Source organism: Neofelis nebulosa, chromosome 9 (assembly GCF_028018385.1).
Source record: "Neofelis nebulosa isolate mNeoNeb1 chromosome 9, mNeoNeb1.pri, whole genome shotgun sequence".
Classification (NCBI taxonomy): Eukaryota; Metazoa; Chordata; class Mammalia; order Carnivora; family Felidae; genus Neofelis; species Neofelis nebulosa.
The window spans coordinates 90,108,112-90,116,948 of NC_080790.1; the positions used below are offsets into that span (position 1 = coordinate 90,108,112).

General features: G+C 37.0%; 1 non-coding gene across 1 annotated transcript; it reads right to left on the reverse strand.

Moving 5' to 3' along the window:
* Positions 1-5,335: 5,335 nt before the first annotated feature.
* Positions 5,336-5,547, reverse strand: LOC131486487 (small nucleolar RNA U3). Its single transcript, XR_009249374.1, has one exon. It is a non-coding gene; the product is annotated as a small nucleolar RNA U3 (small nucleolar RNA).
* Positions 5,548-8,837: the final 3,290 nt, after the last annotated feature.

Genomic DNA, 8,837 nt, shown 5'->3' on the forward strand with positions numbered 1-8,837 from the left:
AGAAAACACCATGAATAGCCAAAGTAATGTTGAAAAACACAAGGAAAGTGGGAAGCATCACAATTCCAGACTTCAAACTGTATTACATATCTGTGAAGACAGTATGGTACTGGCACAAAAACAGATAAAGAGATCGAAGGGACAGAATAGAAAACCCACAACCACAAAATGGACCCACAACTATATAGTCAACTAATCTTCAACAAAGCAGGAAAGAATACTCAATGGAAAAAAGTCAGTCTCTTCAACAAATGGTGTTGGGAAAACTGGACAGCAACGTGTAGAAGAATGAAACCTGGACCACTTTCTTAACACCATACACAAAAATAAATTCAAATAGATGAAAGACATAAATATGAGACAAGACACCATCAAAACCCAGAGTAAAATATAGGCTGCAACCTCTTTGACCTCAGCCAGAACAGCTTCTTACTAGACACATCTCCAAAGGCAAGAGAAACATAAACAAATGTAGACTATTGGGACTTCATCAATATAAGAAGTTTCTGCAGAGTGAAGGAAACAATCAACAAAACTAGAAGGCAACTGATGGAATTGGAGAAGATATTTTAAAATGATGTACCAGATAAAGAACTGGTATTCAAAATCCATAAAGAACTTATCAAACTTAACACCCAAAAAACAACTAATCCTGTTAAGACAAGGGGAGAAGATATGAACAGACATTCCTCCAAGAAAGACATAAAAATGCCTAACAGACACGTGAAAAAATGTTCAACATCACTCATCATCATGGAAATACAAATCAAAACCATGGATAGAGTCCAAAGTCCATTGATGAATGGATAAAGAAGATTTGGTATATACATGTATATATATATATATATATATATACACACACACACACACACACACACATATATAATGGAATATTGGTGATTACAAAGAATGAAATATTTCCATTTGCAACAACGTGGATGGAACTAGAGTGTATTATGCTAAGTGAATAAGTCAGAGAAAAATAAATCTCATGATTTCACTGATATGTGGAATTTAAGAAACAAAACAGATGAACATAGGAGAAAGGAAGGAAAAATAAGATGAAAACTGAGAAGGAGGCCAACAATAAAGGACTCTTAAATACAGAGAACATACTGAGGGCTCCTGGAGGGAGGTGGGGGGGGGGGGTGGCCTAAATGGGTGATGTACATTAAGGAGGGCACTTGTTAGGATGAGCACTGGGTGTTATATGTAAGTGATGAATCACAAAATTCTCCTAAAGCCAATACTACACTATATGGTAACTGACTTGAATTTAAATAAAATGTTTGAAAGGAAATAAAAAAGAAAGAAGTCTGGGTATTCAAGGGATATCATATTTAAATATAATGATACCATAATGATATGTTAATATACCATAATTTTGTTGTTAGATATTTCTCAACTGGTATGATTACAGACTACTTTCTTGCACATAAAAATGTAATTGGATAGAGTGGTCATAAGCATCATGTTCTTCCCTATCTCATTAACTTCTGATAAGACTTGTTAGGTGAGAGAAAACACAATTCAATTCCCTCCCTGATGAGCTCAGAGGCATACCAGCTGTATTCCACTGCTTGAAAGTAAATGTCCCTGCACTACAATTTCCACATGAGCATGAGCAAAAAAAAAAAAAAAAATCCTTCATTTCTGCCTTAGTTATCTGTGATTTTAATCAAGGCCACATAGCAGTTTATCAAGGAGGATCTTTTCCTGAAAGAGCTGAAGCCCTCTCTAACCGTCTGAACATCTAGTGGAGAATTTAATGGTTGAAATGGGTGGATCTTTTGTAGGGACTTGACACTTGATTCTGTCACTGTGGCATGGCATAGGGATGATGTTATTGAGATGACTTAAAACCCTGATGTCTTTTTCCTTCTCCAAGCCATTACTTCAAGGGCATGTCCCAGGCAGGAGAGTGGGCATGAATGAAGCAGAGCAACACCAGTGTCTTCCAGAGGCTGGGGCACTGAGATTTTTAGTAACTTAGCACTTTGGCCAGGAGGGGAGCAAGTCCACCTGCAGGTGAACCCCAAGGGTCCTGTGCTGCCCTCATTAGCCAGCAGGAGGCACACAATTCCACCATTTCTGAGCTGCCCAGAGCTCAGGAGGTCAATAGCAGGGTCAGTGAGAAAGAGCTTCCTTCCCTCAGCACAGTGACTTAGGAGACAACACTCTGGTTTGGGGCTGATGTGGGACAGAGTCCCCATGAGAAGAACTCTGTATCCTAGCTCCTGGGGCTGAGGAGAGGCCGTGCCATCAGGGTGTCCAGAAAATTTTCCCTCTGTAGCCAGCACTGAGCCTTTATTATCTGGACCCTTCTTACATCCTTTATTCCCCGCTTTCTCAGGTAATACTTGAACAAAAGTTATTTTACAACAGGATCTGTTCCTAAAGGGGCTTGGTGGGCAAAGTCATGCTGTCATGTTTGCTGTGGACTAAAACTTAATTTGTGAGAGAAATTCCTGCACATATTCAGAGTCAGGGAAACAAATGTATAACTATGAAAGAAACATACAGCTGCCAGGAGCACCAGCCCAATATGATGGGACACACAGGATGTGCATGGCCAACATATACAAAATCTTTAGATGAATGGGGAAAAAAGTATACAATTATGTACATACTTGCGTTTATTTTAATGCTTAATTTTTCATCTAACGTGGAAGTATGTTAAAATGTAGAAAAGGTAAAGAGGTGTGTAAAACTCCATTATTTTAAGATTCAGTGTTTTCAGTTTTGCAAAATCAGAATTTATTATAATTCTACTTTTCTGCTATAAATTAAGCAAAGGTCTATATACTTAAAATATACTTCTGTGCTTGTTTTCAAATGGGAATATTGTGTTTTTCGATATTTTATCCTAACAGTGACATTGTGAAATGTTTTTAAATATTAGTTCACTGGAAAATCTTTTTCAGGACTGCAATGTGAAAAACATTGTTAAAAATGATAATAAATCCAGGTGACACCAAATTTTGTGTAAGAATGTAATAAGAAAATCTCATGTATCAGTTCTAGAATATTCGATGCAATGGCAATTTTTAAAATGCCAACCATGGCATGCTGCTTAAAACCATTTGAGATGAAACATTTTTAAACTTAAAACGTCAGAATAGTAAAGATCCCATAAAATGGCTGCTTTTTAAAATTAGATATATTCATTGCAAACAAATTATATCCTATTAAAAATGTAAAATCTGAAGGCAATTAGTTTGGTATTAAATTTTTATTCAAAAGCTGAAATTAGGATATGTATATTATACCTGATATAAGTCATTTTCCCATAAGAGTTGATATTTTTAGCCATAGATTATCCACTGTCCATTGCTTAAATTTTCCTGTTTATTTTCTAAATCAGGAAGTATATTCCTATGATTTGTGAAGGCATCGTTTTTCTCACATGTTTCAAAGTTACTTTTTTACTTTGTAAGCATGGGTTGAGGCTTTTTAATAAACACTCATCTTTGCATATCATGATGAGTTTTCATTGGAGAGCTTTCTTAACCATTTCCACTTGAGCCTAACATCATACCATTAAAAAAAAACACACACACACACAAAATTAATCTATATATGCTAAGATGCATCTGACTACAGCATAGTGTATTTCATAATTTGACTTTACATTATAAAATATAATAATAAATTTATTTTATATTACTATACACTAATACATTATATATCTGTACATATATATCTGTTTGCTAGTTGACATGAATTTGCATTGGGTGGTGGCTGATTGCATTTGATTTTGTTGCCAACTGAATATTCATATGTGTATCTAAAGTTCTTTTTAGAACAGACATCTACTCATGGAGTTCACAAAGCCTGTTATCTACGGTAAGATATTTAAAGGACATCTTACTTTATTTCACGGGAGCAGAAATTTTGTCTAAGATTATGAGCTGATCAAGGCACAGATTTGGCACTATAATAATCAATGGAGGACTAATGGCTTCTCTCTCCTTGTACAACTGCCATCGATGCTTCTGTATAATTACTGTGAACTTAAGTGTTTTTATGTCAACATTATCTGTATCCCATTTACTAATAGTTATCTAAGCTACAATATATACATTTTTTTTCTTTCATTTCATTACAATCAGTAAATCTTTGTGGTGATGGCAGTGTTTTTAACATGAACATTGTCATCTGACATCTTTGTTCATAATGAGTTATGAACCAGGGCCCGCTTCACGGCTTCCTGGGTGTAACACTAGTGCTGTCTCACAATGGTTTTTGCTGAGAAAAGTTTGTGCTTATTTGCATACTGTGCTGTTGCAACAGATAATGTTGACATAAGAACACTTAAGTTCACAGTAATTATACAGAAGCATCGATGGCAGTTGTACAAGGAGAGAGAAGCCATTAGTCCTCCATTGAATATGATAGTGCCAAATCTGTGCCTTGATCAGCTCATAATCTTAGACAAAATTTCTGCTCCCTGGTTCAAAAAGTTATGAAAAAATATGATTTTCATATTCTCAAATGTATATCAGCTTTATGCACTTTTCTTTGAATCATTCCACATGTCTCTTGTGTTCTATTAAACTCATAGAAAGAGATCACTTTTTATCTTTCCCAACAGGGGCAAGACCAACTAAAATGCCGCAAAAAAGAGCATGACTGACTTGTTTATGAAAGGATAAATATCATACAGCCTGTTAGAATTGAAAAGAAAAGATGATTAATAAATGCAACACTTAGGCACAAAAGATAGATAATTATATGAGGTGACAGAGGTGTTAGCCAATCTTATTGTGGTAGTCATCTCAAAACATATACGTGTATCAAATCATCATGTTGTAAAACTTATATTTCCCAATGATATATGCCAATTATATCAGTAAAACTGGGAAGAAAAGAATTTCAGGATTGCAACAGCACAGTATGCAAATAAGCACAAACTTTTCTAAGCAAAAACCATTGTGAGACAGCACTAGTGTTACATCCTGGAAGTCGTGAAGCGGGCCCTGGTTCTATCTGCAAATACGTCCCAAACATCTGACCACTTGTCACCATCTCCACTGCTAATAAACAGCCTAATTTCCCCTCTAGGTTACTACACCAGTCTCTTAAGTAACCTCTTGCCTCTGCCTTTGCCTTTCCAGTTGATTGGTAGCATAGAAATCAGATTAATTCTGATAGACCTCCTCTTCTGAAAATCCTCCAATGATTTTCCTTTCACTCCAAGAAAAGTCAAAGTCCTTGCCATGGCTGACAAATCTGTTTACACTCCAAGTGCTGTCTCCTTGCTCACTTAACTTCACCCACACAGCATTCCAATGGACAATTAACAAGCCACACATGTGGCTTCTTTTTTAGAGAAACTACTCAGACAACGGGCCACTTTCCTCTTAGTCCCCCTAAGGAGGAGGGAACAATCATCAATGACAAGGGCAGCTGTGGAAACAACACCCAGAGTCGGCTTCACAGTCAGGAAGGGACACTATTTCTCCTCCTCATGCTTTCAGGGACTCCACACTTAGAGAAATTTCTCTAGTGACAAACTTTAGAAACAATCCCTGAAAGTACAGTCTTCACATTTCCAATCATTGAAAAATCCATGGTCCTACCAACACGTCCCAGTTCTATCTAAAATTCCCTCCAATGTGATGTCCTTAAATATAAAAAAGATTAGGGGTGCCTGGGTGGCTCAGTCGGTTAGACATCCGACTTCAGCTCAGGTCGTGATCTCACAGTTTGTGAGTTTGAGCCCCGCGTCGGGCTCTGTGCTGGCAACTCAGAGCCTGGAGCCTGCTTCAGATTCTTTGTCTCTGTCTCTCTCTGCGCCTCCCCTGCTCGTGCTCTCTCTCTCTCTCTCATTCTCTCTCAAAAATAAATAAATATTTTTAAAAATTTTTTAAATAAAATAAAAAAATTAGCAACAAGGGAAAAGAATGAAGATATAACACGAACCCAAGAATTCAGCAACTTCGTAATTCGTTACTAGATTATCAAAGGTTGAATTTTTTTTTTAGTTTAATAATAGGAGAAACAAACTTCTTATCCCAGAAATTAGTTACACTACAGGTCTGTGGTTTGGAATGTTAAATTATCCATTTAAAACAGAAAGTCAATTTATATTTCTCAGAAACAATTATGACTTAATTGCTGTTATCAACCTAATAAATTACTAGGTGGTTTCCACAAACTGGTTATACACTCAAATTTCATGTCTGATGAAAGAATAATTGTATCAATATTCTGCAAATATGAAAAGGAAATTAGCTCATTGGCCACAAGGGAAAGGCATACACCTTGAGTGTAAACGCATCTATCTTTTTCTGTCTTTAAGCAGGCAAATTAAAATGGGAAAGAAACAGTTTGTGTCTCACAGGAATAATGTGTAATATGTTAATTGCTTTTCAAATACCATAGCATGGCTCAAAAAATATTCTTTGTGTCTAATGAGAATGTCATGTACTCTTGTGAACTCTGTATTTTAATGTACATCTACTGGCAACAAGTTCTATTACATAGATTCTTTTTATAACACAAGAAAACAGATACCTGAAAAGGGTTAACCCAACCCAGAAGATCATGAATTTCCCTTGGAACGTAACAATGGTCATGAAGACATAGAACATCTATTGTAGAGAATATGCTATGGCAATAGTCCAGAAAGCTAAGAAGAAATTTTAAGTGGATAAATCATAGCCACTAAGATCAAAACAGTGAGCATATTCATTTCGGTACCCATTCAAGAAACATTTATGTCATGTGTGTGTGCTAACTGCACAGATGAAAATATAAATGAGACCTGGTTTTTAATCTCCCGGTGCTCACATTTGGAAACATGAAACCAGAGACATAGTAACATATTTAATATTAATATGCACCAAGTATAATACTAACATCAAAGTAATAGTGGTTTCATTGTGTAGAGAATGAACTTCAAAAACGAAGCTACTCAAAGACGGATGAATATAAATATATTAGGTTAAAAAGAGAAGGAAGTTCAGACAGAGAAAATACCATGAGCGGCAGCACATAGACGAAACAGCGACTCTACATCTGACAACAAACAATTGTAGCAGAACATAGAATGGAAGGCAAAGAAAAGTAGGATAGGAAATGAGAGAGGTCTTCAGGGCCTACTGAAATAATTTGATGCCATGCTAAGAACTTTAAAGTTTATCCTGAAGATGGAATTTTGCTGGTAAATAACGCAAAGCACCCTGTTTGCATTTTTGCAAAGGCAGACTGTCAGAGATAATGGAATATAAGGGAAGAAGTTGGGAGGGGGGCAGGACAAGCAGTTAGGAAATTATCTCAATGATCCAGGCAAAATACATGGGCCTGAACTAGCCAGTGGTCATAAAGATGAAGGTGTGAGTCCAAAGCAAGAGTTGTAAAAGGAACTGAATCAGAGGATTTCAAGATAAACTGAGGAGAGTGGAGAAGACTCTCAATTTTCTGGATTGAATGATCACATTAAAAAAAAAGATAGTACCTTTAGCTAAAAGAAAAATACAAGAAGAAAATATAGCATTGATGAGAGATAAAAAAAAAAACAACTAGATTTAGTCTGAGAACTTTTTTAGATGCTTGAAGTCATCCAAATTAACATGTCACATAGGCAGCCGGGCATAGGTCTGGAGCTCGGGAGAGGTTGGTACTAGAGAAACACATGGGGGGTATAAGGGATTCCAAGAAAAGAGGCCATTTAGTGGGAATCAGGTGGGGCAAAGGAAAGAGCTCTAGGGAAAAGCCTTATTTAGGTAGCAGGAAAGAAGAGAAAACCACAGAGACTGAGGTATAATGGTCAAAGAGGCAAGAAAAAAATGAAGCAAAATGAGGTTATTCAGGGGCGCCTGGGTGGCGCAGTCGGTTAAGCGTCCGACTTCAGCCAGGTCACGATCTCGCGGTCCGTGAGTTCGAGCCCCGCGTCGGGCTCTGGGCTGATGGCTCAGAGCCTGGAGCCTGTTTCCGCTTCTGTGTCTCCCTCTCTCTCTGCCCCTCCCCCGTTCATGCTCTGTCTCTCTCTGTCCCAAAAATAAATAAAAAACGTTTAAAAAAAAAAATGAGGTTATTCATGGAAGTCCAAGGGAACAGGACATTGAAGAAGTCATCCGTGGAAAGAGATGCTTTAGGATGACAAGGGTTAGCTCCAAAGTTAAACCTACCCAAGTGGCTGGTTCCTAAGGCAGATGGCTTGATGACTTTAAGCTCTCCAAAATCCAAGATTCCAAGATAAAAGATATATTGATTCTAACCTAACCTTTGACCTTGCTAAAGTACATGGCAAGGTCAAAGATCTATTATTCTCTTGTTATAATTATTATGTATCATTTTAAATTATTATCAACAACCTTTCACTATATTAGTACCTTTTCTCCTTCCTTAAATGTAAGTTCTGACAGTAATTACAACCCTTTGGCCAAACTGACTGACTCACTTTGCCTCATCTGCAATCCAGCAGGTACTGTCATTCCTTCATCCATATTCTTAATTTCCCAAACATTTCTTGAGAGCTTACTAAGTATGAGGCAGTGTTACGCACCAGAACTGAAACTGCTACCACACAGTAATTTCTTTAATGGGACACAATTCAAAAGGATATGAATTATTAAAACACATGAAAAACTTGGACATCTGCTGCTTCTTTTAACTGTTCATGAAAAACTCCCCGTGGAAAGGCATGGGTTGGAGTTGCTTGAAACACAGGAAAAGTCTTATTACTTTTCAGCAATCTGCTAAGACAAGGCAGCTGTGTTAGCTTTGTTGGCTGGATAAGGGCTGTTTACCTAAGCGTGTAGTACTAATTGTTAGTTCCTTTTGGTTTCTTCTTTTAGTCTCTCTCAATTTATCAATATTGCTATGTTCTT